Source organism: Rhea americana, unplaced genomic scaffold, assembly GCF_003343005.1.
Source record: "Rhea americana isolate MKP2758 unplaced genomic scaffold, rheAme1 scaffold_2, whole genome shotgun sequence".
Lineage (NCBI taxonomy): Eukaryota > Metazoa > Chordata > Aves > Rheiformes > Rheidae > Rhea > Rhea americana.
Window position 1 is genome coordinate 8,121,775 of NW_028186149.1, and position 23,482 is coordinate 8,145,256.

The following is a 23,482-nucleotide window of genomic DNA, read 5'->3' on the forward strand; positions in this document are numbered from 1 at the left end:
TCATACTAAAAAGCAACTGGTGCGGGGCCTGACTCTGACTGGACCAGCCACTGCCGCCTGCCTGCAAACATTTTTGTAGACACATTGCATTGGCCTTACACACATCTGAAATTATAATCTGTCCTGAACTCTCAACTGAAAAAATGCTTCTGCTCTGCCTGAAATGAAATTTATTGGAAGCTCTGATTTTATTAGTGCCTTCTGAATTCATCCGATGACCTGATTTATGGCCTGCTCGCTTGCTTTTTTCCTACAGTCACCAACAACTTTTCTGAGCTCTCCTTGTTAAAATCCTCACTAGATCCAAGTCTGTGTCCTATGGCAAAGGCTGCTGACCTGAATGCAGATGCCAGGGAGCAGCAGTGTTTAGGTAAAGYCTGAGAATACCTCGGGCTCCCGTGATGACCCTGAATCCTCTCTGCCAGACAGGTTCATCTGCCGATCATGTCAGCCAGGGAGAGCGATGAAGGTTGGACTGCTCTATCTCCTGCTTTAAGGGCAGGGAAGGAGGAAAAAAACCCACCGCACAGACCAGCTAGGCTAACAACTGTCACCAATGGTCCCATCTGTTAAAAAAAAGAAGGATGTTTACTGCAGGAAAACTTGAATGGCAAAAAACCCAACCTGCACACACCTTACTGCCCGCGTTCAGCAAGTCATYGGCAGCACAGGCAGTTTTTCCAGGGCTGAGTCCCACTGACTTCAACAGAAATGAGCAAAGGACGGCAGTTCGCAACAGAGGCTCTTTTTGCAGGATCAGACCTGGCTGTAACAGCCAGTTTTTGTAACTTTTTCCAGTAGCTGACCTTAAGCATGGTACAGGCAGACCATGAGCTAACGGCTGGCTCTGGAGCTGTACGCCAGCCTTTCAACGCGTGCCTACTCCTCACAGAAACGGAAGAGATGCTTAGTAAGGCAAGAAAGGTGGCAACTGATTTTTAATTTGGGTCATTCTAAGCACAGGCATATTTCTCAAATCTGTGATTTACAACACTGGCCCCACATGAAAAAAATAATAAATAAAATAAAATAGAGCAGATGAATCACAAAAGTAATGCACAGCTAGCTGTAACTTCCCTTTCTGTGCAAAGAGCATCCATCTGATGCTCTTATTTCATCAAAAATACTTGTGGATCAATTAACAGCTTGAGATTTGTTTTGGACAAACAGGAAGTTTTTATTATCAGGCCATGCTGCATAACAGTGAACAGCCATTGGTCACAGGCTGTTATGCCTGGTCGACCATTAGGTGAGCAAGAACATTTCCAATATTAATGCTGCACGTGAGAATTGATTTCTGTGCAAGCTTGTGCACGGGGCTCCGACATTCAGTCTCCATCACTGCTAGCGCAGGTGAAATACTGACCCCGTCAGAGGCAACGGCAAATCGCAGAGCTGCCTGGGGCCAGGCCATCGCCCCTAGTCACCGAGAAGCTCCCAGGAAGCAAACACGGCGGAGGCGCGAGCAAGGCAAAGCGAGAGGGGATGCACGCTGGGAGGAAAGTATTTGTCATAGCCAGACACAGCCTCAACATCATCGCTGGCCAGATGTTCACGGTGCGTTCGATACGGAGATCTGGGCTTCAGAGCGAGAAAGATGCCTGCGCGGAGGGGTCTGCCTTTGCCTCGGCTCCAAGGGTTTTCCAGGCAGCACTGAGCCGGGTTCACTCCGGCCAGCTGCCTGCTCCTGCCATCCCTGGAACTACGTGAGATTTTAAGTTTGCCTGGTTTTAAATTCCCCTAGGAGAGCCCGTGAGGTGTTATGCTGAACTGTGAAATTCGGCTGCAAAGCCCAAGCTGCTGGGCACCCRAGGAAAGCTGCAGGAAGGCACTGCCCCGCACGTGGCAACACCGGCCTTGCAGAGAGCTCCCGCGGCTCACRGGAACAAGCAGCAGACGCTGCGGTGGAGTTTCACTTCCACTGCTAACAGCTCAGCTGAGGGCTACCAAAATACCAAAACCCACTCAAGCATTTAGGAAATCACTGACCCGAATTAACAATCTAAACTGAAAGACAGTAAAAATGATTGCTCACCCTTAATATCTTTTCTAGGACAGCTTTCAGATTAAACAGGTCTTTTTGCATAATGCTCATCTTCCTGAAYCGCAGACTGAGGTGAGTTTTGGATACTCAACTACTACCTTCACTGCAGCAGTTATTTTGCTTTGACACATACACAGAGCGCATCTCAAAGAGCCCTTCACCACTAGCTCCTGGAGGACACCGGCTGATTGCACACAACACACCGCTCGCCATGTGAGGTGTTACCTGAAACGACATCATGACCAAAAGCCAGGTTACGTGAAGCGCAACAAGCTGGGAGAAAGTCATGCGATAATTCAAGAGCTGCTTCATTAGTAGGATGGATAGCTCAGAAAGTGCTTGAAAATGACATTTTRCTATACATGAGATATCCATATTGCAAGCATTTCTTGATAGTTCCTGCTGCTTCAGTTAAACCGCAATATTCAGCGAAAGGCTGAATTTTCTCCTCAAGAGGAACAAAACTGCAGCTACGATTTCTGCCCGTGCTCTGAGGGAGGTGACGTGCTTCGAAAGGCTCCGACCACGTACGAAATTCCAGGGCCGCAGGAACAAACAGAACCATACAAGCCACAAAGAAAAATCAGTTGCCAGAAGTACACTATTTGTCACATTGCAGGCTAAAACCACTTAGAAAATAGCCATTGGAGCTGGGGCAGGGAGAATACTTGCTCTGAGCCTGCTGACAAAACAGACTGCTTCACGATGGCTTCTAACAAAACCCTGCACAGATCCCACAAAGCTAACAATGTCAACAGTGTCCATCTGAATCCAGTACTGGATTTTTTATAATCTTCATTGTGTTCTCTAAAACATAGTTTCACCTGTCCTGAATAGGTTCATAACTAACCTCCTGTCTTCAAGCCTCACGTAGATATTACTGCTCATTTCTTTTTTTCAGAAAGCCCTTCCAGCCAAACCTTCTCCTCTCTCTGGCTGCTGTTCCACAGGACATTTTAGACCCACTCCCCTCAGCTTCCAACCCAAGACCAAGTCAGRGTTAGAGCTCCAAAAAGTCAGGAAACACCTTTGTTACGGCACCCACTTGCTCCTTCAACTTGGTCCATGCTTGCACAGCATAGATGGCAAGACCGAATGATCTCCAGGGGAGTCTACAGTCAGGGGTGGGCTCCTCTATCCCATCAGTGTAATGGGAGAGTTGGCATCTGGACCTCTGAACACTTGCCCCCAGACCGCCAGCCATCAAACACCCCAAGTGGTTGGTCCAGGGAGAGTAATGGGGCACAGACTCACAGTTGACCAGGGATCCATAACCAAGTCTGGAAAATCAGTAGGAATCATCAAGAGCTACGTGTTGAAATACCGCTCATGCCTTTGAAAATCCTCTCAGCTGTTACACTCATTTAGTCTTTACTCCCTCTATTCAGCATTAGCAAGATGCCAGCTATGATGTACATCATCCACCCTTCAGGCATAGGAAAGAAGCACGGCACTTCTGCAGAGCACAACCAGTCGCCTAACTCCAATCCCCAGAAGCTACAGACACCAACTAGCTAATACCTCAATGATAAAGAGATTTTTTCAAACAATAACCACAGGCCTATGATGTCTAACTGAAGCATTTCCAAGGTATCCGAAGTTGCAGTTTAGGAGTTATTTTCCTAGTGAGATTGCTTTGCTGTTATTGCTGTTTTAAAATTCTAGATTATTAGTAAGTCTATGCAGGTACTTTTCCCCAAGAATATTACAAAAGTTGACATTAAATGTACTAGTCTGAACTCAGTTTCTTTCTGATTTAATAAGTTTATGCCAGCCCACCAGCAATACATTTTTTTAATCAACCCCAAAGGTTAAATAGAAGTTTACTAAAATAAGAATATTTTAAATGAATGATTTGTCTTGGCTTATTTCAGGAAGACACTATCTTACCCCCAATAATCAGTTCAGCTGCAAAGAGATCAATAAGGTCCTTCAATTCAATGAGTAGAAGGCATGCATTAAAAAGTAGGTAACATGATAGACTGGAGAAGCTAATACATTCCATTATATTGTTTTGACACTAAATCTATCTGCTAAAAATTCTTGAGAAAAGGTTACTACTCATATAATAACTTTTCCAAATGGAATAATTTGTTAGTGATCCTTGAGCAGACTTCCTGGCACTTATCCACAAACACRTATCTTGCCTGTTATAGCCTCATTACAGAAAAAAATAGAGTTTTAATTCTGAATCCCAAAACAGTTTCAGAAACCAACCTCTGCTGAGTCTTCTCATCCCATAAATGGACAAAACAGGTTACCACTTCCCAGTCTAGGAAATCACAGATTTTAAGAATCTGCCTGTAAGAKGAAGGCTGCCCCTTCCTTACTGAGGAGGTTCCCAATCTGAAGCTCTCTACATGCAGTGCGCACAGCCCCAGACACGACGTCCCTGCTCCCCTTTTCACTCGGAAGCTGTCTCGCAGAGCAACTGCTACTTGTTATCCCCAAGAGTAGTCACTCAGGCAGGTCACAGCAGGTTTTGCTCCAGAGCAAAGACTAAATTCAAGGTGATTTAGTGTCAGCCTTACCRAGGTGCATGGAACAGTAACCTCTAGTTACCTCCTTTCGCTGTAATTATAATGTTGGTTTTAGGTCATTAAATATAGCTACCATCGTATTTCTATCRATCTCTTAAGTCAAACGTGTGGACTCACAAAGAAGGGGAGTGAATTTGTGAAAGAGTCCAACTGTAACACAGACTTAACGACGGTGCGGCTGCCGCGGTGCACTCGGCTTAGCCGCACAGCTCCCAGCGGAGCAGCAAGCGTCTTCACCTCCATCGCAAGCGGCCGAGCTAATGTGCTAGTCGAATTTCATGCTGCAGAATCCCCTCCGTGGATTTAAATCCCCAGAGAGAAGTGTCTTGGTTTATTCCCATGGTATTTCTACAGAACAGAAATCATCCGGCGAACTACTACTGGTCATGTTAGGCAGGGATTTACCAGCCGTGCCTGGGTCCCGTCACAGTGTCGGGGTTTTCCTCAGTAGCCCCGTTTTGCTCTTGTTCAGTGAACAAGACTAGTCTGCGCCAAAAAGCGCTCAAAGTAAASCACTATGTATTAGGTGCCTGGCTGAAATAAGCATTTCAATTAGATTCATTAAGGAAGTTATTACTTGTTAATTGAATAGCAACAGACTGCTCAGGATCACTTATTGAGGTCTAATAAGTATGTAAGAGCAAAATCTACTCCCCATGTGATTCCATCAGCAATAAACTAGTGCAATTAGCTCCTTACTAACAAACTTATACTGTCAGGAATGTTGAGGCAGATAATTGGCACTTAGGAAGACACCTATAGTAAGTTAGTGCAGTGTCAATTAACATACTTATTAAATGTCCGATTAAACTCTGAGTAAATAATTGGTACCAATGGGCTGTGGGTTACCTGGTTAACTGCTATTTAATGCTTAAACTTTCATATTCGGAAAAAGAAATTAAAACAAGTCCTCTGATTACTCTTTTTAAAATTACTACGTATGCCTCATTTCCAGGTGCCTAACCCACAAATTCCCTGCACTAACCAACAGCAAGGACTCGGGGGCGCAGGCCAAGTACCCACGCCTGTGCGGGTAACCCAAGGAGACGGGTTTACCCAGACCGCTGTCGGCTCGGGCGCCCGCTTGCTGCTCTCCCTTGCTCCCTCAGACTAGGGGCGGGTTATTTAGTGACTTATTTTCACGGACTTGTACTTCTAAAGGAGTGCGAGTCATTCGAAGACAGGCTGATCCCTACTGCCTGCACGTCACCAGGCTCAGCCACCGCAGCACCTCAAGCCTCTTCCCGGTGTGACCAAATGGAGGTTCATCACAAATCCCAAGACTTCATTTTACAGATGAAGAACATGAAGCACCAGACCAGCAGCTGCCTGGCCCAAAGGTCAGTTAGACGGAGCAGTGCCTCTGGGATCAGCTCCTTCCCTGGGCGCTAGGCTACATCCACACTCCGCATGAGCCCCGACACCACCCGGGGCTGGAGGAACAAGGCAAACGGCAGCGGCGGCCTGGGCAGGACAGCCCCCCGGCTCTCCTCGCAGCACTCTCCCCTCCCCAGCACCCTCGAGATGCTGGGCAAAGGCTCTGCCACCCTGTTTCGGAAAGCCCTCTGCTTTCTCTCCGACTCGCCATGCAGTTTGGCTGTGGGAAATAAAACACCCGGCACTGGCACGGAGCCTTCACGAAGGCCTGCTGCCGCCCGCACTGCCCGAGCCCGCGCTCCCGCCGGAGGCAGCGGGCASGGGAAGGGAGCAGCGCAGGAGCACGGAGCCGGCCGCGCTGGCGCGGGTGGGCACAGGAGGACACGCAGCGCGGGCTCGGCCTGGGAGCCTGCGAGAGGAAGCGGGAAGCTGCTGCGGAGGGCAGCACTTGCCATTTTAAGGGCATCTGTGCAAACCAATTTTAGAAACGTCTATTTTAAAACAGGTTCTGCCCTCCCCCTTCCCCACATACATACACATACTGATCCATCATGTGGAAATACTTCGGGCTCATCTATTAAAAAAAAATTGACAGCATATCCCCTGTCAGCTAGGAGTGCGATTTTTTTTTCAGCTATGCAAGCAAAAGCCCTAATGTAGGCACAGCCATAATATGAGGGAAAAAAAAGAAAAAAAAAGCTTATTTTTGCCAATATAGCTTCTTTTGCTCAGGCAAGTGATACAAGTTGTATTTCTCATGTTTTTTTTCCTAGCRTAAGCTCCTGCATCACTCAGAGAGACTGCAGTGTCGGTGCAGCTATACTCAAATAATTAGGCTGGAGAAAGGTATCCTCAAGGCCTTAAACAGTGCTAGAGAAAGGACAGCACCTAGCACCGTGAAATTCGGCCGCTGCCTGGACACAGCCTGCAGGTATCGATGCAATACAAATACAGAGCAATACCGCGTCCTGCCTCCAGCTCCTCCGAGCCCCAGAGCAGCGGCAGCCGAATCCTTCCCGCTTCCCCAGCCCTTCTAACAAGCAGCTCCGACCCGCTGCAGCGTTGTGGGTAATCAATGTCTGCCTAGAGCAAACCGTAGCTCAAAACCAAGGGCTGGCTCAGTGGCCAAGCAAGCCTTGGGAAGTCTAGAAGTACAACAAGTACTTTTCCGTTCTGTATGAATGGAACAAAACTTAAGTATTTGGGGGAAAGGCAATCTCAAATAATAAATAATGCAGTAACTCCAAAATACCTTCTAAAGCTTCAGTCCCCTTATAATTTAATGTTTGAAATGCTGTGCTATTCCTTTGGAAGCCTTTTCTCTCTCCACTGCTGCTGATGGTCTGTCTTCTTAGACACTTGAATAATGTCTCTCTTCCTCTTGTAATGTCTTCCTTGACTTCATCTCATGCATAGTAATGCTAATAATCTTGCAGCTTTCAGCGACATTTTTCTTCCTTTAAATGAAAGCCTGGTTTTATGCAGGGCTGTTCTGTTCAGCACCTTGTCTGCTGCATGCCTCTCTCACTACACAGTGTACCTGTACATACAAATCTCTATTTACTGCTGCCCATTATGAGCTGTTCAGGTGCCATTTGGCAGTATGCAGAAGAATCAAACTAATTGAGTAACTGTATTGTATAAATTGTAGATGAGYACATATGATGCGGTCAAGATTACCCTGCTATTATGTTGAATATTGTACAAATGTATATGTAAGCAGAATCCCTCCCAAAAGAACTTATACCATCATTAACTAGGAACTTTTTGCATGTGAAATGGACTTGATATCTAGCAAATTACTCAATGGATAATACTATGCACAGTCATGTAGAAGGATGTATTTTATACTGCCTGACCACCACAGAGTTTTACAGTTCTTTCCTCAGAGAAGATGAATTCAGATTCTATCATCTCATAAATGTAATAATGTAAATATGGACAATAGATAAGTATTAAGCTCATTTGTCAAGGGGAGCTAGGYAATTCATCTCAAGTCTTGAAGCAAGAAAGGACCAGAAATGCAAACGGAATCCAAAATTTAACTATTAGCTCTGTCCTGTAACTGGACAGTGAACACACTAATGTGCTTCATGCTTCTAAGTTATTTTTAAGCACCTTCTCAGTCATCATTAAATGCTAAAAGGATCTTGTATCTTTTGGAGAGGGTCTAGTTCCTTGCTGTTTCCAAAGTTTCCTGAAATAGAAATCCTCACGTGTAACTTGCCAATATAGGATTTCAAATGCATTTTATATAAATAATTCTGGTAGGTACTTCAACCAAAATCATTCTGATGGCTTTATACAACTGCACAGTTGGTTGGGAATTTCCAGGCATTGCAAAGAATAATCTTACTAATCCGAACACCATTCCAACAGCAGCTGATGAAGAAATGACCACCAAACTAATCAACTCACCTCCTGCCTATTTAAACATTCCTCCTGCTGCACTTCATATTATCACCATAAAATCTACAGAGAATTTTTTGCTTAAATACAGGCTTGAAACAAAGTTGTGTGCCATGTTCTCTGAATAGAGTTATGTACTATTAAACATAAGCAGCAGATTACAAACAAGAGCTTAGAAGAAAGGTGAAGYGCACAGACACCTTCAGAACATTCAACATGATTAAAGAAAATGCCATCGTTCACTTTTTCTCTGAATTGATGTTAACAAGTAAAGCATTTTACTTGTCTTTGTTTACTGGAGGAGCATAAATACTGCATAAACTATGTTTTCTTGTCGACTAAGCATTGTCTACATGATGGCAGCTTGTTCTCTGTGTTTATACTTTAAAAGAGTTGAAAGCTCAGTGGTTGAGCAGAAACATATTGGGATGTTATATGCATGTGAAATGTGTTTTTCGTTAAATAACTATTTGAGAAAACCTTAAATGTCTCAGCCTTAGGTTGCCCAAAATTCTGCAGCACAGCTCAACAGGATATACCTCAAAAAGGTATTTCACAAAATATCTGAAGTGCCTTAGGAGCCTAAGTCTAAAAAGCAGCTTCCTAAGGGACTTAGGACCAACAAAGATGGCAATAGACACCCAGGAAGAAAATCACGGCAGTCCTAAGATCTTTTTCAGAGGTTTGTGCACCCCAAACGCCCCACCTGAGCCTCCTGGGTGCTCCAGCTGCCCTACCGCTGCCCAGCAGAGCCTTCACTGTACAGACAGTGGCTGCRGAGAGCACAGCACAAGCTCTTCCAGTAGGCAGCTGCCCGACACCTGGGAGCTGCAACACCAAACTGCACTATACTAACATCCCAGGTGGTCCTTCCTATCAAGGATTTATCTTACTCCAGAAAATACAAGGCAAACAGGCACTGCTGCATTAACTGTTACAGCAGCTAAGAGCTCCACAGGGCCATACAGCTAGCTTGGGGAAATTTTATAAGCCAAAACTTCAAGATGCCTCTAAATGCCAGCACACCTACAGAACTAGCTGGGCTCCTTTCAGATAATCTTGCAGGGCAAATGTTGAGCGATGCTGCAGAGGCAGCATCTTGCAATATTGTGTGCTGTTCAGTAGGGAAAGAAAAAAGCCCTGTCCTAAGTCTCCCATCAGGCAGGTGCAGGGACTTTTGCCAGTTCAGCATAAGCTGATCTACACCTGACTGTTTCAATCTGTTTATGATGGGCTGGTTCTGTCTCCAAAACTGCAAGCTGGCTGGAGACCCCTTGTTCAGATCCATGCAATGAGAGGAAACCAAACAATCTCCACAGCTTTTGTGCAAAGACTGAGTCTGGCTTGTGATAGAAACGACAGCATAATTTCAAAATACATCTTTCAGTCAGTCCAAGGAAGAAGCTCTGGGTGCTTCTGTCTTGCYTGAACACCCCAATTCTGATTTCCCATTTCACATGGAAGCAAAACAAGAAAACGATATGCCTAAGAGTGCCTGTTCAATCTAGCTAGTATGAGCAGGGCTGTGCTCTATATATTACTGCATGAAATATTAGCATCAAGTACCACCATGCAGCGTGCAACATCTGGAAAAAAGTTACAGAGCAATTTTCATGATTTTTATAGGAGACAAAACTGCAAATGGTAGAAGGTATAAAAGGGAATTCTAACAGATTGTACATTGTCAGGGACTCTCCAGCTGTAGCAAACCTGATAATAAAACACACAATCACCTCGGAGCTCAAACATCAGCAGAAATAAGGMAATCCCTGTGGAGAGTTTCCACGCGTGATGGACTTTCAAAATGGCAGCTCCCCCCAGCTAGGAAGCAGTCTAGATGCTTTGGAGAAAGCCTGAAAACATTTAAAGGATCAAGCTCTAGCCTTGAATATGAGGTTCCTTTTTCTTTTTTCTTTGGGGATGTTTTCCTTGTTTTGTGCATGAAAGGAAAGAGAGCACACACTTTACTTCTGAGAGAAGCCAAAGAATATCCCTGATAAGCACTTATTCTTAGGAGAATAGAGCGGAGACGATTAGCAAGCAAGAACAAAGCAGACAGGAGGAATTCTAGCGACAAAATGTTCTTGACTGGATAGGAAGAAAAAAAAAACAAGAGCTGCTAAACAGCAGCCCATGTTATTTGCAAACACGCACCAAGGAGGCTGAGAATAGATACAATGACAGCTGCAGCCTAATTGATAGGAGACTCGCCTAACAGGTTGTCAGACTGCTGCGTGGCTTCAGTCCAGGCCACGTTGCTGGAGGCTCAATGTTAGAAACACTGACAAACGTTTACTAAAAATAAATAAAAAAATATTCCAGGGCAAAGGGAAATATAGCTCCAAGTGACTACTTGCAAAATTGTGTTAGAACTCTAGGAAAGAGGAAAGTAAGCAGCAGAACGTGCGAGAGCCCCCCAGGGCTCGCAGGACAGACACAGGCAGCCTGCCAAGGCTCTCCAGAATTGTGCTGCCTGTCAGGAGCATTGGCTCGGGGTGCACTGAGAGTGGACCTCCGCAGAGGCAACGAAAATAACTACCAGATCAGCAAAGAGCACAATCAGGAGAGGCGACTTGCTGCAAAAGAAAAATGGCATTTGATGTACACAGATGGACCTGCTTACTGGTAGGAAAGAAGGCACAGGGGCAAGTCTTTGAAATCTTCCTTTCCTGAAGAGGAAAGGGGGATATGGTCTGCTTGGCCAATGGGGTGGAAAGCATTGCGAGAGAGCTGGAAAATGGCTGGAGCACAGCCTTGCGCCCGTGCCCTGCAACAGCACCAGCACCCCGGAGAAATAGCTAGGAGTCTCTGAACGTGCTCAGTTACAGGCTAGGACAGAGGTTTGAAAGCATCTTTGAACTTGAGCTCCCAAGTCAGTAATGCATCCAAGCAAGCCACAGAGCCACAGTCAGGAAGTAAGAGCACTACGGGGTGGGGGGGAGCAGGAGACAGGGAGAGAAGGAGGGAAAGAGAAGCCATATGGTTGAAAGCCTCTTAGGACTATGAAGACTGGTCTCTTTGAAGGAGATCCAAGTCTGGTAAATCTGCTGCTCTGACTGGGAGGGAAACAACCTCTGAAGGTAGGTACCTGACATTATAAGCTGCGCTACTGCTGGGCACTGTGCTCATCGGGGCCTTGAGGCATGGGAACACAGCCCCTCTGGATTTACCAGCTCTGTGAAGGAGACAAGTAACAAAGTCAATGCCTGAAGAGAAGCTTTCCACATCAGATGCAGGGAAGAGAGCAGAAACCAGCAGCACTAATCGAGCAGTCTGCAGCTACCCTCCAGCTCTCCCTGTTGGCTTGGGGTTAGTGTGCTTCGCATCTCTCAGTCCATCTCTGGTTAACAGTGAAGGTCATCAGCAGATTAACAAATTTGGAATTCATTCCTAAAAATACCTTGTTGAGTCCTATGAAAAGAAACTTTTTTGATATGGTCACACCATCATATTTGTTTCCCTCTCTGAGAATGTCCAAAGAAGTTGTGAAATATCTGTAAACAATGTTTTGCAGAAATAATCAAGTGACTTTGCCTAACAGATTCATAAACCTCACTGTCTTTGTACACTGCAAAACAAAAGCAAAATTCACAGAAGAATCATTAGCTTCTTTCTCCTTTATGGAAAAGTGACAACATTAGGTCTTTATGAGCCCTGAATTAAAACTCAGAGGGAGCTTTTTTTCCACAGCAACATACAGGAGTCTAGCACAAGACTACCATGAAAGTTAATGGGGCAGTCATACAGCTAACAACTCTCTGGAGTACTCTGACTATATGCTCCTCAGCACTTAGCAAATCTATGGGCAGCCCCATCAACAGGGACACAAGACAGTTGTGCACCAGCACGGGGGAGTCAATCTGAGGGAGTTCACTGCAGTCACAAGAGTGCTGTTCCACGCRAGCAAGACACTGGCAGACATGGGCTTGAAAAGTAGGTTTCTGTGTTGTCCTTTCAAATCCCAGCCTGCTCATCACCATCTTCCCCTGAAGATTAAATAGAAGCAGGCACTTCTTTACTATGCCAGTTCTACAACTCAGTTTCAAATACAGGAAATAAGGAAAAACAAAGAAGAAATTCTGAGTAAGGATCATGAAACAAAAAGTCACCAACCCAGGCAGCCAGAATTCTCAAGAGGCTCCTGCTCGGGGGATGCATGCGAGAGGGTTACGTACATACAATATCCAACCTATGCATGCAGACACATCAGAAATCTGTTAAATAATTACAACAAGGAGGTGAGCCTATTTCCAAATTTTACAACCAAGTGTCTCTGGATTGTGCACATTCTGAGAGTATCAAATTAAGAAAATTAAATCACTCCAAACTCTGCAACACATTCCCAGTCCCAGATCTGGCTTAAAATATTAGTTACCCCTGTCTCCTATTAGCTGTAATGAAAACGCAGTCCCTGGACTTTGGGGAACATAAAATCCTGTTGAAGGTTAGACATCTGCTTCATGAGGCCCAGTGTTGCGTGTAGTGCAAGGTGTTCTGCGGGGAAAAGGGATACAGACAGAAAGATTGGTTTTGTACTACMGATGAAACAATCTCTCTGAAGGGCATGCTTGCATCACATTACTGCATGAATCTGTGCTTGCACCGGAAATCAAGTGTCTCAATTGTTGATAGAGAATCTTCTTACCTCCTGTAGAAGACCCCCTACCAGACTGGGTGAAATTTAAGAGCATGATCCTCTTATTGACTTTAATAGAAACAGGACTGAGCTCTATAATAAGCTTTTATTTAAGGCAGGCACGCTCTTTGGTGCTGTTTTTGTCACTTCACTAGACCTTAGAAAGCATTAACCTGTTTTGAATTCACAACACTACTCCTTAAATAGTGGACTCTCACTCTAGAGACTCAGGACACCGAAACGCTGACCTCTTGCATCCAGCGATTTTGATCATGAGTTTGCATCCTAGAACTGCAGGTCAGGTTTAGATCTCAGCTCAGTGTATGAGCACATAGTGGGACTGAGGAGTTATTTTCTAGGGCATGTGAGTTAATGCTCCATGATGATAAATAAAATGGCATGGTTACAGAATGTAAAGGAATTATTGCTTCTTTACAGCCAGCCCACTTCAGCAGAAATCTCTGTAGGAAATAATGTAGAATCATTTTCTTACTGAGAAAACCACTGAAAGATCTTGCTTACTGACAGGGAGCAAGAGATGAGAGGTAACAGAGTACAAGAGTATTCAAATGATATGGGCTTTATTATAATGACATTTTTGAGCTTTTATACAGAACAAACTGTAGTTAGCCCATTTCCCTAGAAAACAAAATCAGAATTTTTGAAATGCCGTTAATTATCCTTACATTGCATCTGTGTCATCCCAAGAAGCCCATCTAGCCACAGTGTTCAAAATCTGGAAAGAGTTGAGCATTATCAGATGGGGATCCAAAGCCCTACGCCTCAAACTATGACAGTGAGTATCTGCAAAGAAGAGCATGCCTGAAGGCTCATCCCTTGTTAGAACATAACTCCTGGTAAAGGCTGCAGGCCTTTTCAGCAGGGCTTCACCACCCTCAAAATGGTACAGTCCAACCTTTGCAGTTACTTGCACTTTTAGGCACTCACCCACACTCCACCCATGCTGCAACCAACCTGCATTTGATTCATCTTTCAAGTAAAGATGAGCTATTCCTAGCATGGTCTCAGTACTATGGTTTGTAATTCAAGTAATTTGACTTTCAATTATCATAATAAATGGCTGATATAAAGCAAGCATTAGGACTATAGGTCAAGGCCATTTGTTGACCATTCCTGATGTCCCCCAACTTAGTAATACAATTGCTCAAGAACCTCTTTTCTTCTAATTTGAGAACAGCAACCACCAATTTTGTTAAACGTAATCTGATGGGAAATACAGGTTGTTGCCAAAAAATAAGCTTGAAACTTTGTGAGCAGACGGACGAGCCCTTGCAGATCTATCTGGCGTTGCTTAATAGCTATTATCTCCCCCCAACTTGTTAGAGTCAGTCAGCCAATCTGAACCACTGCAAAAGCTGACAGGAGCACTCATGACCTACCAGACTGTAGACTTCTCCCTGTAGCAGAAGGGCAGCAATATCCTGGGATCACCAGCTTATGCCCTTTGCTTGGCCCAGCTTCAGCAGTACCATTAAACAGAGGAACAGCACAGTGGGTTAGCAGAGAACAGGGGCCTGCATGGCCTTGGAAAAGGCCTTGTGCTCTAGGTCCCCTCTGGTAAAACGTGCCAGGCAGAAGGAAGAAGCCCAGGGTGATAACCCAGTAAGCAAGCAGGAGCTTTACAGGTGTCCTGAAGAAGGAAACATACTGTAACATGTCAAGTCCCTCTGACAAGTAAGTTTAAACTTATTTCAAATCCTTACTTTTATTTGCTGTCTAGCATAAGAATCATAGAATCATTGAACGGTAAGGTTGGAAGGGACCTCTGGAGGTCATCTAGTCCAACCCCTAGCATAGCCCATACAGGGACTGAACCCACAACCCTRGCATTAGCAGCACCACGCTCTAACCAACTGAGCTACAGCTACCCCCACATGGATCACCACTCTAACACACAAATAAATTTCATCTATTCTAGATTACAACAGAAACTTACTATGTATAGTATGATAATTCACTCAAAATTCTCTGAAAATAATGACTATATTTCCTAGAAAGACACCCCCCTCCCCAAAACTCTGTTACTATTTGGGTAGTTTTCTCTACGTTTGTCAATTCACCTAATCCTGTGTACAACTCAGCAAGCTTTAATCCCTTTCCATATTTCCAATTCAGCAATAACACCCTTTTAGCTATTGCATTTGCTCTTAATAGAATTTTTTCCCTGTGGTTCATTTATATTCAAGAGACTATTCAGGTCACCCAGTGCAAATATTTTTGGATCACAGGCGATGTCATTGTCCAGATTCATATTCACTCTATTTCCTCCGTTCCCAGAATGAACTTACTAGGTATGAGATGCTGAAAAAGCCCTTGTTCTCATGCATCTCATATTTAACTGAAGAAGCAAAACAGAAAATAAATGAAATCTGATTTGCATGAAATTGTGCATTCTGTATCGCAGTACTGAACAGGAGACTAGATGTTCTTTGAGTTCTGTCACGTCTGTTTTCTAGATTTAATTATTCTTCTTGTCACTTTCTTGTTTTCTGTTGAAATGAGGAAACAGTACAGGCAGGTTTCCAAAATATTTACCACTTTACCTAACTACTAACCCCACACTAAAAATACTATTTTCCTTCTATCAGCAGATCCTAGGTATGTGTCCATCAAAACTTCTCATCCTTAATAACTGAATCTAACTCCATCTTTTGAGAAGCCCCCAGCGAGGGGAAGGAAGGGAAGGTCATCCCCGCGGACTCCACGGCTGCAAGCAGCACAGTGTGGCCACCCTGTGTTTGCATTTTTCAGCTCCCGTTTCCAAGGGGGACCCCGGTGCCCCTTCGCTGGTGGCTGTGCTCTGAGCCTGACCTTGCTCAGTGTCTCCCAAGCTCTTCCCGAGGGCCAGCCCCAGACAAGCCTCTTTCCAAGAAGCTGCAAAGCGACAGATCAAAGCCAGAAAACCACCACCGCTTCTAACGCTCCTTCTGCAGCCAGCACTTTGCATGCATCCGCTCAAACCCGGGACAGGCTCTCAAGCCCCTCCAAGTAAAACCTGGAGCCTGAGGCTCTATCAATGGCAGCGCCAAACAGACTCCGAAGGGCCCAGCGATCAGATGACACGCCAAGTCATACAAAATTAGGCCCTTGTTTCTCTTAGAAGAGACAAAGGAAATGAAAGACGAGCTGGAAGCGAGGCCACGAGCACCCCCTACTCCTTGTCTGTCCCCTTCCACGCATTATTTACAGCGGCAGCGAGAGCCCGGAGCCTGCCTGGAGGAGCTTGTTGCAGAAGGCAATGGGAAGCCTTCCAGCGACTCTGTGGCCTTGCTGAAAATTGCTGAGGTTTGGTCTGTGCTCCTTTAAGGCTGCAGTGAGAGTATGAGTGGTGGGACATAAGCTAAATTGAAACTGCTGTTAGAAGGAAAAAGAGAAAGCTAACTATTCTCAAAGCTAAGAAAATAATAATAATAAAAAAATCCAAGCAGTTTTTTCAACTTTAAAGAGCAGCTGCAGCTGGACTGGTGCCAGTGGTGCAGACTCACTCAGCAGACACAGGCTGAACATCACAATAGCTTTGAGTATTGATGGTTTTAAGACCTGAGGAGTTGGAGGGTAGTCAATGTTTCTTCTTCCAGCCCTTTAACCCTCAAGATGCTGTTGTACTTTCAGAGTCCTGGTTTAGCAATTACTTCATGGTCTCAAGCGTGGGCTGAGGAATACCTACTGCCAGGAGAAGCAGGTTTAATCCTAGTACAACCAGCTCAGCTCTGCATCTTGCAGAGACAGATAACTTGAACACCATGCAGTTCATKGAGCATAGGCTGTTCAGACAGGGCATTAAAAATGGGGTGGATTGGCTTTACAGCATTCCTGTAAGTGTAGCAATTTGCTTACAACAGTCCAGAGATAAAAAGTTCCCCTCYCTCTGCTGCTTTGTAATATGCTAGATGAGATGGTTGCCGCTACTGCCATGTAGTGAATTTCGGTGACCCATCAGGATGAGAACAGCTGTATAAAGGTAAAGTGACAAATAACCACAAACGTCCGCAGTCTCCAGGTAAAGGCAGTGCACAGAATAATACAACTTGCTTAAATAATGATTGTGATCAAAAATGTACCTCTTTTTCACCTGACACCACTACTCAGATGAACAAACTATTCAAAGGTAATCTGTTCTTTGTAGGTGAGTGGGTATCTGCATTTTCATTTAAAAAATACCTGCCTAAGCTTCAGTGTCCCAATTTCACAGCTCTTGGATTGCAAGAAGGGCTGCTGGTATCRTGTCACCCTGGGGTGAGTGAGACCCCTCAAAATGGCACTAAGGAGGGACAGCACCTGAAGCTCCATTTCAGATACAGGTTTTAGCTGCAGGTACTTTTCAGGGCCATGATGATTAAGCCACCCCACTTGAGGGTAGAATGACATGACGCTGTGCTCCATCCAAAGCCTCTTCCACCCTATCGGACTGGGGAATCGCTAACCCTGGTGAGTAGTTTTATATATGTTTTCCTACTCTGTCAGACAAACAGGAATAGTATTTCTTATATCACTTTCTCTCCTCTCCTTAGGAGATTATGTAGAGACCTCAGATTCTCTTTCCTGATATGTGGGGAGGAGAGAGGCAAGGAAGAGAATAACTAAAGAGCTGACAGGAATGCGGTAGGAGCAAAACCAACTAAGAGAGCAAAAAGCCAGACATCCAGGCCAGGAGAAAAGGAAATGGCATAAACTTGCAAAGGTACCAGCCAGTAAACTGAATCGGGACCTGTAAGAGTCACTGAAAGGGGAGTGGAAGTCTGCTTTAAAACAGTTTTGTGCCGTTAACATATGGGATGCAAGGCCCTGAAAAGAGAACTTTTCCAGAGGCGACATTGTTTCCAGATTCCAGGGGAGCTAGGGAGCTCTGCTTGGTAATGCAGCCAGCGGGCACAGAGATCCAGAAAGACTGAGCAAAGCAAAAGAGGGAGGAAGAGACAGAAAGAGATGGATGAGGAAGGGGATATTATTTTGTAGAGCAACACAGTACTCTGCTGGGTCACAAACAGCCTCTGAATGCACCTTAAACTCTTATTTCCCATTTTTTCCCAGCTGGATGCGTAATTGCCTGACTATAGAATTATATTCATCATTTTTATGTCTATGATCTCCAACGCCAGCACAAAGAGTACTTTTACACAAAGCTATGTCTCACCATAGCCTGCAAGAACAGAACAGGACCCCTTTCCCCTTCTGTATTTGAGATCAGTCTCTAAGAAAAGCACAGGAAACATCAGGAATTCCCAGGGATCAATGGGGTTAGATATTCCTATGTTTTCAGGCACATATATTGTGTTCCTTCCCCAAGCCTTTCATACACAGCCTGATTTATTAGCCTTAGTCAGCATTCTGTCTTGTAAGTCTGCCAAAAAAGCACAGTGGGATGAAACATCTGGTAAATTTGTTCAAATTCTATTATGAAATATCTTCAATTCAAGTTTCGGTGAAAAGTAAACAAGTCATTGTCTCTAAAAAATGATTCACTTCACTATCAGAAAACACTTGCAATCAGCAGTAGGCATTAGTCCTTTTTTAGGACTGCCAAGGGAGAACACTTCCATTGCAAACCACTCTGGGCTAGGTAGAAGATCATGCAACTCATTGCTGGTTCAATGAAATTTAACTTGTTCACTAGTGGCTGCGTTGTTTGTCACTGTCTCACTGCCATGCAGTGACATTTCCTGACATTTGAAGAGCATCCAGGGGACGCCCAGAGAACATGGCACACAGCAGACTTGTATCTCCCCTGCAAGGCAATGTAGTGCTGCGGTTCCCAGTCCAGCTAGTACCAAACAAGCTYGCTCCAGACCTGTACAGAGTTTATCCATGTATAGGTATGAGCCTGCTCAGAGCTAGCAAAAGGATTTCTAAAATAGCACAGCATGGTGCCCTGCAGACAGTCCTGAGGACTAATGGTAAGTAAATAGGTCCAGCCTGTCCAGCTGTAGTCAAGAAGGGGAGGTACTTACATCACTCTGTATTATATGTCTCCAAACTGGTTCCATGCTCACGCAAACCCATTGGTCYCAAACTCCCACATTATTCTTCCAGGTAGAGCAGGGGCCAGAGGTCACTACTTCAGMCTCTAAATTGGAACAACACCTACAGGGAATCTGCTCCTAGTTTCCACAGGTAAATTCCAGGCCTCCTCAATCAGCTGGGCTGTTTGGGGGGGGGAAGAGGGATGCCCCCATCAAAGGCTTCTTTAGCAGTAGTTTAATTTCAACAGAAAGGCATTCCTCTCTTACCATCAGTAGCTTTGATAAGTCGATGTGCTGTAAGARAAGAATCTATTGGTGGGTCAAACTAGAGCTCTTGACTATACTCATCCACAGGGGATATCTTTTAATTGGTAAGGAGCCCTTATAGAGCCATTTGACTTTCGCATATAGCTGTGGGGCATGGCATATGTGGGACAAATTTAGGTAGGAAAGGACAGATCAAAGAGACAGTGAACACATTATAGATCGTCATTATAGGGAAGAGAGCGAACTAAGAATTAATCCATTTGTAAAGGAGCAATTACATGCATTTAGGGCAGGTTATGCACTCGATGATGGTATAGCAAAGGATATGCTTATCTGTGCAATCCACACAACATGCTGCTTGCAGTCAGCACACTCCTACATGCACTGGCACGAGCCATTTGAAACTAGTTTTCCATTTATGCCCGTTCTCATATTACCTGATGCCAAGCTGCTGGAATTTGGACACTGAATGAGGCAGATGTCTGCCACGCTCCTTGGCTCGAGGTGATTCCAGTACAACACAAAGTACAGGGAATAAAACAAGATAGGACACAGAGTGAAAAACCAAAGCCATTCGGAGTGGCATCAGAGCTGCAGTTTCTCTKGGAATGTGCAATACAACTGAGAAAGCTTAAAAAGCGCAGGGAGTAGAATATCTGCAAAAAAAGGAGGGCAACAATCAGAACAGGGAAGTATTCTCAAGGCCAGGGCTAGTCCTGAAGAATTTGACATTCTTCACAGCTCACAGCAAACCTAGGTAACAGAGCCTGAGTGGCGAGCTGTAATACGGAGATAGCACCAGTGCTGCAAACACAAAATATCTCAAGAGACATTTTTTGAAGCACAGTCTGGAAAAGAGGCTTCTGGCAAAAGAGAAAGATTTGGGGCCAACCTAATAGCAAGGCACCAGTCCTAACTGCAAGAAGTGCTTCTGAGAAAGCCATCTGAATCTGCTGAGCAGAGGAAGTCAGTGAGCCCAGACCCAAACAGAGAGGAGAGGACGGTCCTCTTCCACTGCAGGCAGGGCAGAGAATACAAACTACCACGAAGAAAGAGGCTGGAAGCAGAGAGCAAGAAACTCAGAGCTAGAGCTGACTAAAAATCATGCCAGGGCCAGGTCTCAAGGGGGCGAGCTCAGCGGTGGGCCAGGGCGCAGCACAGCCAAGGGGGAGCCCAGAGACGGGAGAGGCGGCTCGGCAGGCTCCCWCCGCCGCACCAGCCTCCGTGCTCCCTGCCGCCGCTGGGGCCAGGCGCTCCGTGGGAGGAGCAGGGAGCCCCCGACCAAACCACACCATTACAGACCATTCCTGCTGGGCAGGGCCAGAATAGGAGACTCAGCGGGCAGTTCACTTGTCTGTACATAAACCGGGTGGAAACTTTTACTTCTCTGAAGAAGTGCATAACTAAAGTTGCCAAAAAGTTGATAGAAATCGAGACTAAAGTATTGGCCATTTCACATTCTAGTGAATTTTGTTTAAACGATGATTTTTTTTTCTGCCTCCCCTCTATAACAAAATGTTGCAACTGCTTAAAGTTAAAAAAAAAAATCCTGATCATCACATTTGGAAGAAGGAGGACTCTGCATTAATAGACATTACCTCCCTGCAAATGCTAACGTAGATCAGGTCTACTTTTGAAATGTTAAAATTAAACAAAGGGTTATTTCCATGTTCAAGGTAACATAGCTCCCCTCTGCCAAGCAAAGCCAACAGCACAGACCAGGCCTATCACCTGCTTCTGAAACGGCAAAGGACAGCTGTAATCTCACAGCCTTGGGCAATCTGCAGGAGCCTCTCTCTCCTCCGTCCCTCTTTCTCACATTTCTGCCCTGTTAGGAAGAAAAGATCATGGGGTCAAGCAGCAGAAAGAAGTACAAGTTGTCAGAGACCTCTCTTGAAGGCCCCTCTAGCTCACTCTGGTCTGGTGGTTAGCAGAAATCAAGCCAGGTCTCTTGCCCTGAGCTCAGAGGTTGGAAAATAGCAGCAGGGAGAACAGGATGAGTAACTGTAGGTTGGCTGCAGGTAGGGGTGTGGAACACCTTTCTTTGTGCTTCCCATCAACACTGGAGTTACCTTCTCACTTCAGTGGACAGATTGCCTTTTTACTTCTAGAGGCTCTTGCAGGCGCTATTTTTTTTTAAAAAAAAAATCTCACTAGCTACCATCTCAACAGAACTTTGTTTTCCATTACTTCCGCTATAATGGCAGCTTATTCTAATTAACAAAGGTAATGATGGAMAATCAAGAAAATATAGTGGAGAAGAGAGGAGAAAGTCCTCTTCCGCTCTGACTGAGCTATGGTGAAGTGAGATCTCGAATAGGAGCTGTGAGAGCAGAAGGCAGGTTGTCCAGACCCTCTTTGTTCTGCCTCTGCAGCTAAATCCCAGCCCCAAGAGGCCAGGCCCCATCGTCTGCTGTGAAGACCTCTCCTCAGAAGAAAGTGCTGCTGGAGCAGAGCTCATAGCTCTGATTCTCATGGTCCCTCAGCTCCAGCATATCCCAGCTGCTATGACAAACAGGTGCACAGGGATAACCTGGAAGACACCAGCTGAGCTCCTTACTGGAGGTGGCTTGGTGAAGGTGGTTACCAAAAGCCTGGCACATCCTCTATCTGTGGCCTGCCTGTAGGAAAGCACGGGAAGTCAGACAGTGGTCGTTCCCACTACACTGCCCTCTCCAGCCCTATGCAGGCCACCAGGAATGGGATTCCACACTGCACTGTCTGTTCAGCCATTGCAATCGCCCTCTGGTAGTGCCTGAGGAGCACACAAAACTCACATTGCAACTGCAGATTAGGTCCACTATTGGCAGACTGGCTTATCAGCCCAGTCTCAGCYATGAAAAAGTGACCTTTCAGCCATCCCACATCTTTATCTTCCAGCTCATCTTCAGCTTGCAAGCCTCTGGTATCAGATTGCCCTGAGGCAAGATTGTCCAAGATACCAGTATGAGGCAGAATGAGGAACAGAAAAGGGCACTGGTATTTACTCTGTTCCTTGTGAAACTAACACTGCCCTTTCTCCTCCTCTTCTCCTTCCCCCCTTTCCTCCTGCCTTAGAAGCAACAAGATTTGAACAAGAGAAAAAAAAAATCTTTTAAAATGCTTTGGGGATATAATCAATATAAATTAATGGATTCCCCCTCCGCCCCCAGGGAAGCACAGGCTCCACACTTCCTTCTGTCTTTTTTTTGCAGCCCCAGGCCTTTTGTTCTCTGGCAAAAGCTCCCCATTGAAGTGCGTGGCATTTTCTGGGCACTATATCTTCAGTATATTCTTTGCAGCAGTGTAATTTTTTTGATAGTCACTTGAATAATCAGCAGTCAGTGTTAAAATACAGCATTGTACATTGACCCCTGGGAAGCAGCAGAAGATGAAGAGGAAAGCCTGCAGTTCTTACTGGCCTCATTTTTTTTTTCTTTGAGAACTAACTCTTTCTTTCTTACACACAAGCACCCCACACAGTTAAAGCCAGCCCTAGTTATCTATAGCCAGTTCTTTTTCTTGTTCTTAACAGCACACAACCACAGTATGGGGACTATTTAGGCTAGTAAGAAACTGCCATGGGACTTCTAAAGTTGTCCCAAAATGAGTGGCTTGCACAACAGCTCTCTGTGCTCCCAACCTGAACATCTCCCTCAGAGGTGACTTAAAAAGAGCTGTAGAATATTTTCATTTGCTTATCCTGGTTATTTTTCTAAACATTCACCATAAGGCTAATAAGGAAGCTTTTAGGTCCTACACTTTCAGTACTAGGATATATTTTATAAATAATTTAACAAGACAGCAGAAATTAAGGAAAGAGACAGAGCCAAGTCCAAAGGAAGGAAAGACTGCTCTCTTATCACAGCTGAAACCATTTACTTTTGTTACATGTAGTTGTATTATTTTTTAAGTACTCAGCTTTTTTAATGCTAATTCAAGTTTGCTGTTTCTTGCTGACAGCCAGCCATATGTGACCCCTGTTCTTTATAAACATTACACACTGTGCAGGAAGATTATGTGGATGCAGACAACAGGTTTTCTTTTTCTTCTTGTAAAACTAAATTCTGTCAGCTGGTATCCAAAGCTTGCTGTTTTTCCTCTGTCTTTACAGCAGAACCTGCTCTGAACTTGCAGCGTCAGAGGCTTAGACGCGAATGCTTTTTCAGTCAGGAGTGTGTCTTAGTGGAGGCTCCTTCTGCYTCCCTGTAATTTCAGGCTGCTCTTTCATCCTACAGTGCTCTTGTCC

The 23,482-nt window shown here is 44.9% G+C and overlaps 1 long non-coding RNA gene across 1 annotated transcript in view; it reads right to left on the reverse strand.

Moving 5' to 3' along the window:
* Positions 1 to 23,482, reverse strand: part of LOC146596676 (uncharacterized) — a 121,918-nt gene continuing 98,436 nt past the window's right edge. The window contains exons 2-3 of the long non-coding RNA XR_014895655.1: positions 2,036 to 2,269; positions 1 to 566 (exon numbers count right to left, since the gene is read on the reverse strand). This is a non-coding gene — a long non-coding RNA (uncharacterized LOC146596676). The remainder of the gene's footprint in view (positions 567 to 2,035; positions 2,270 to 23,482) is intronic.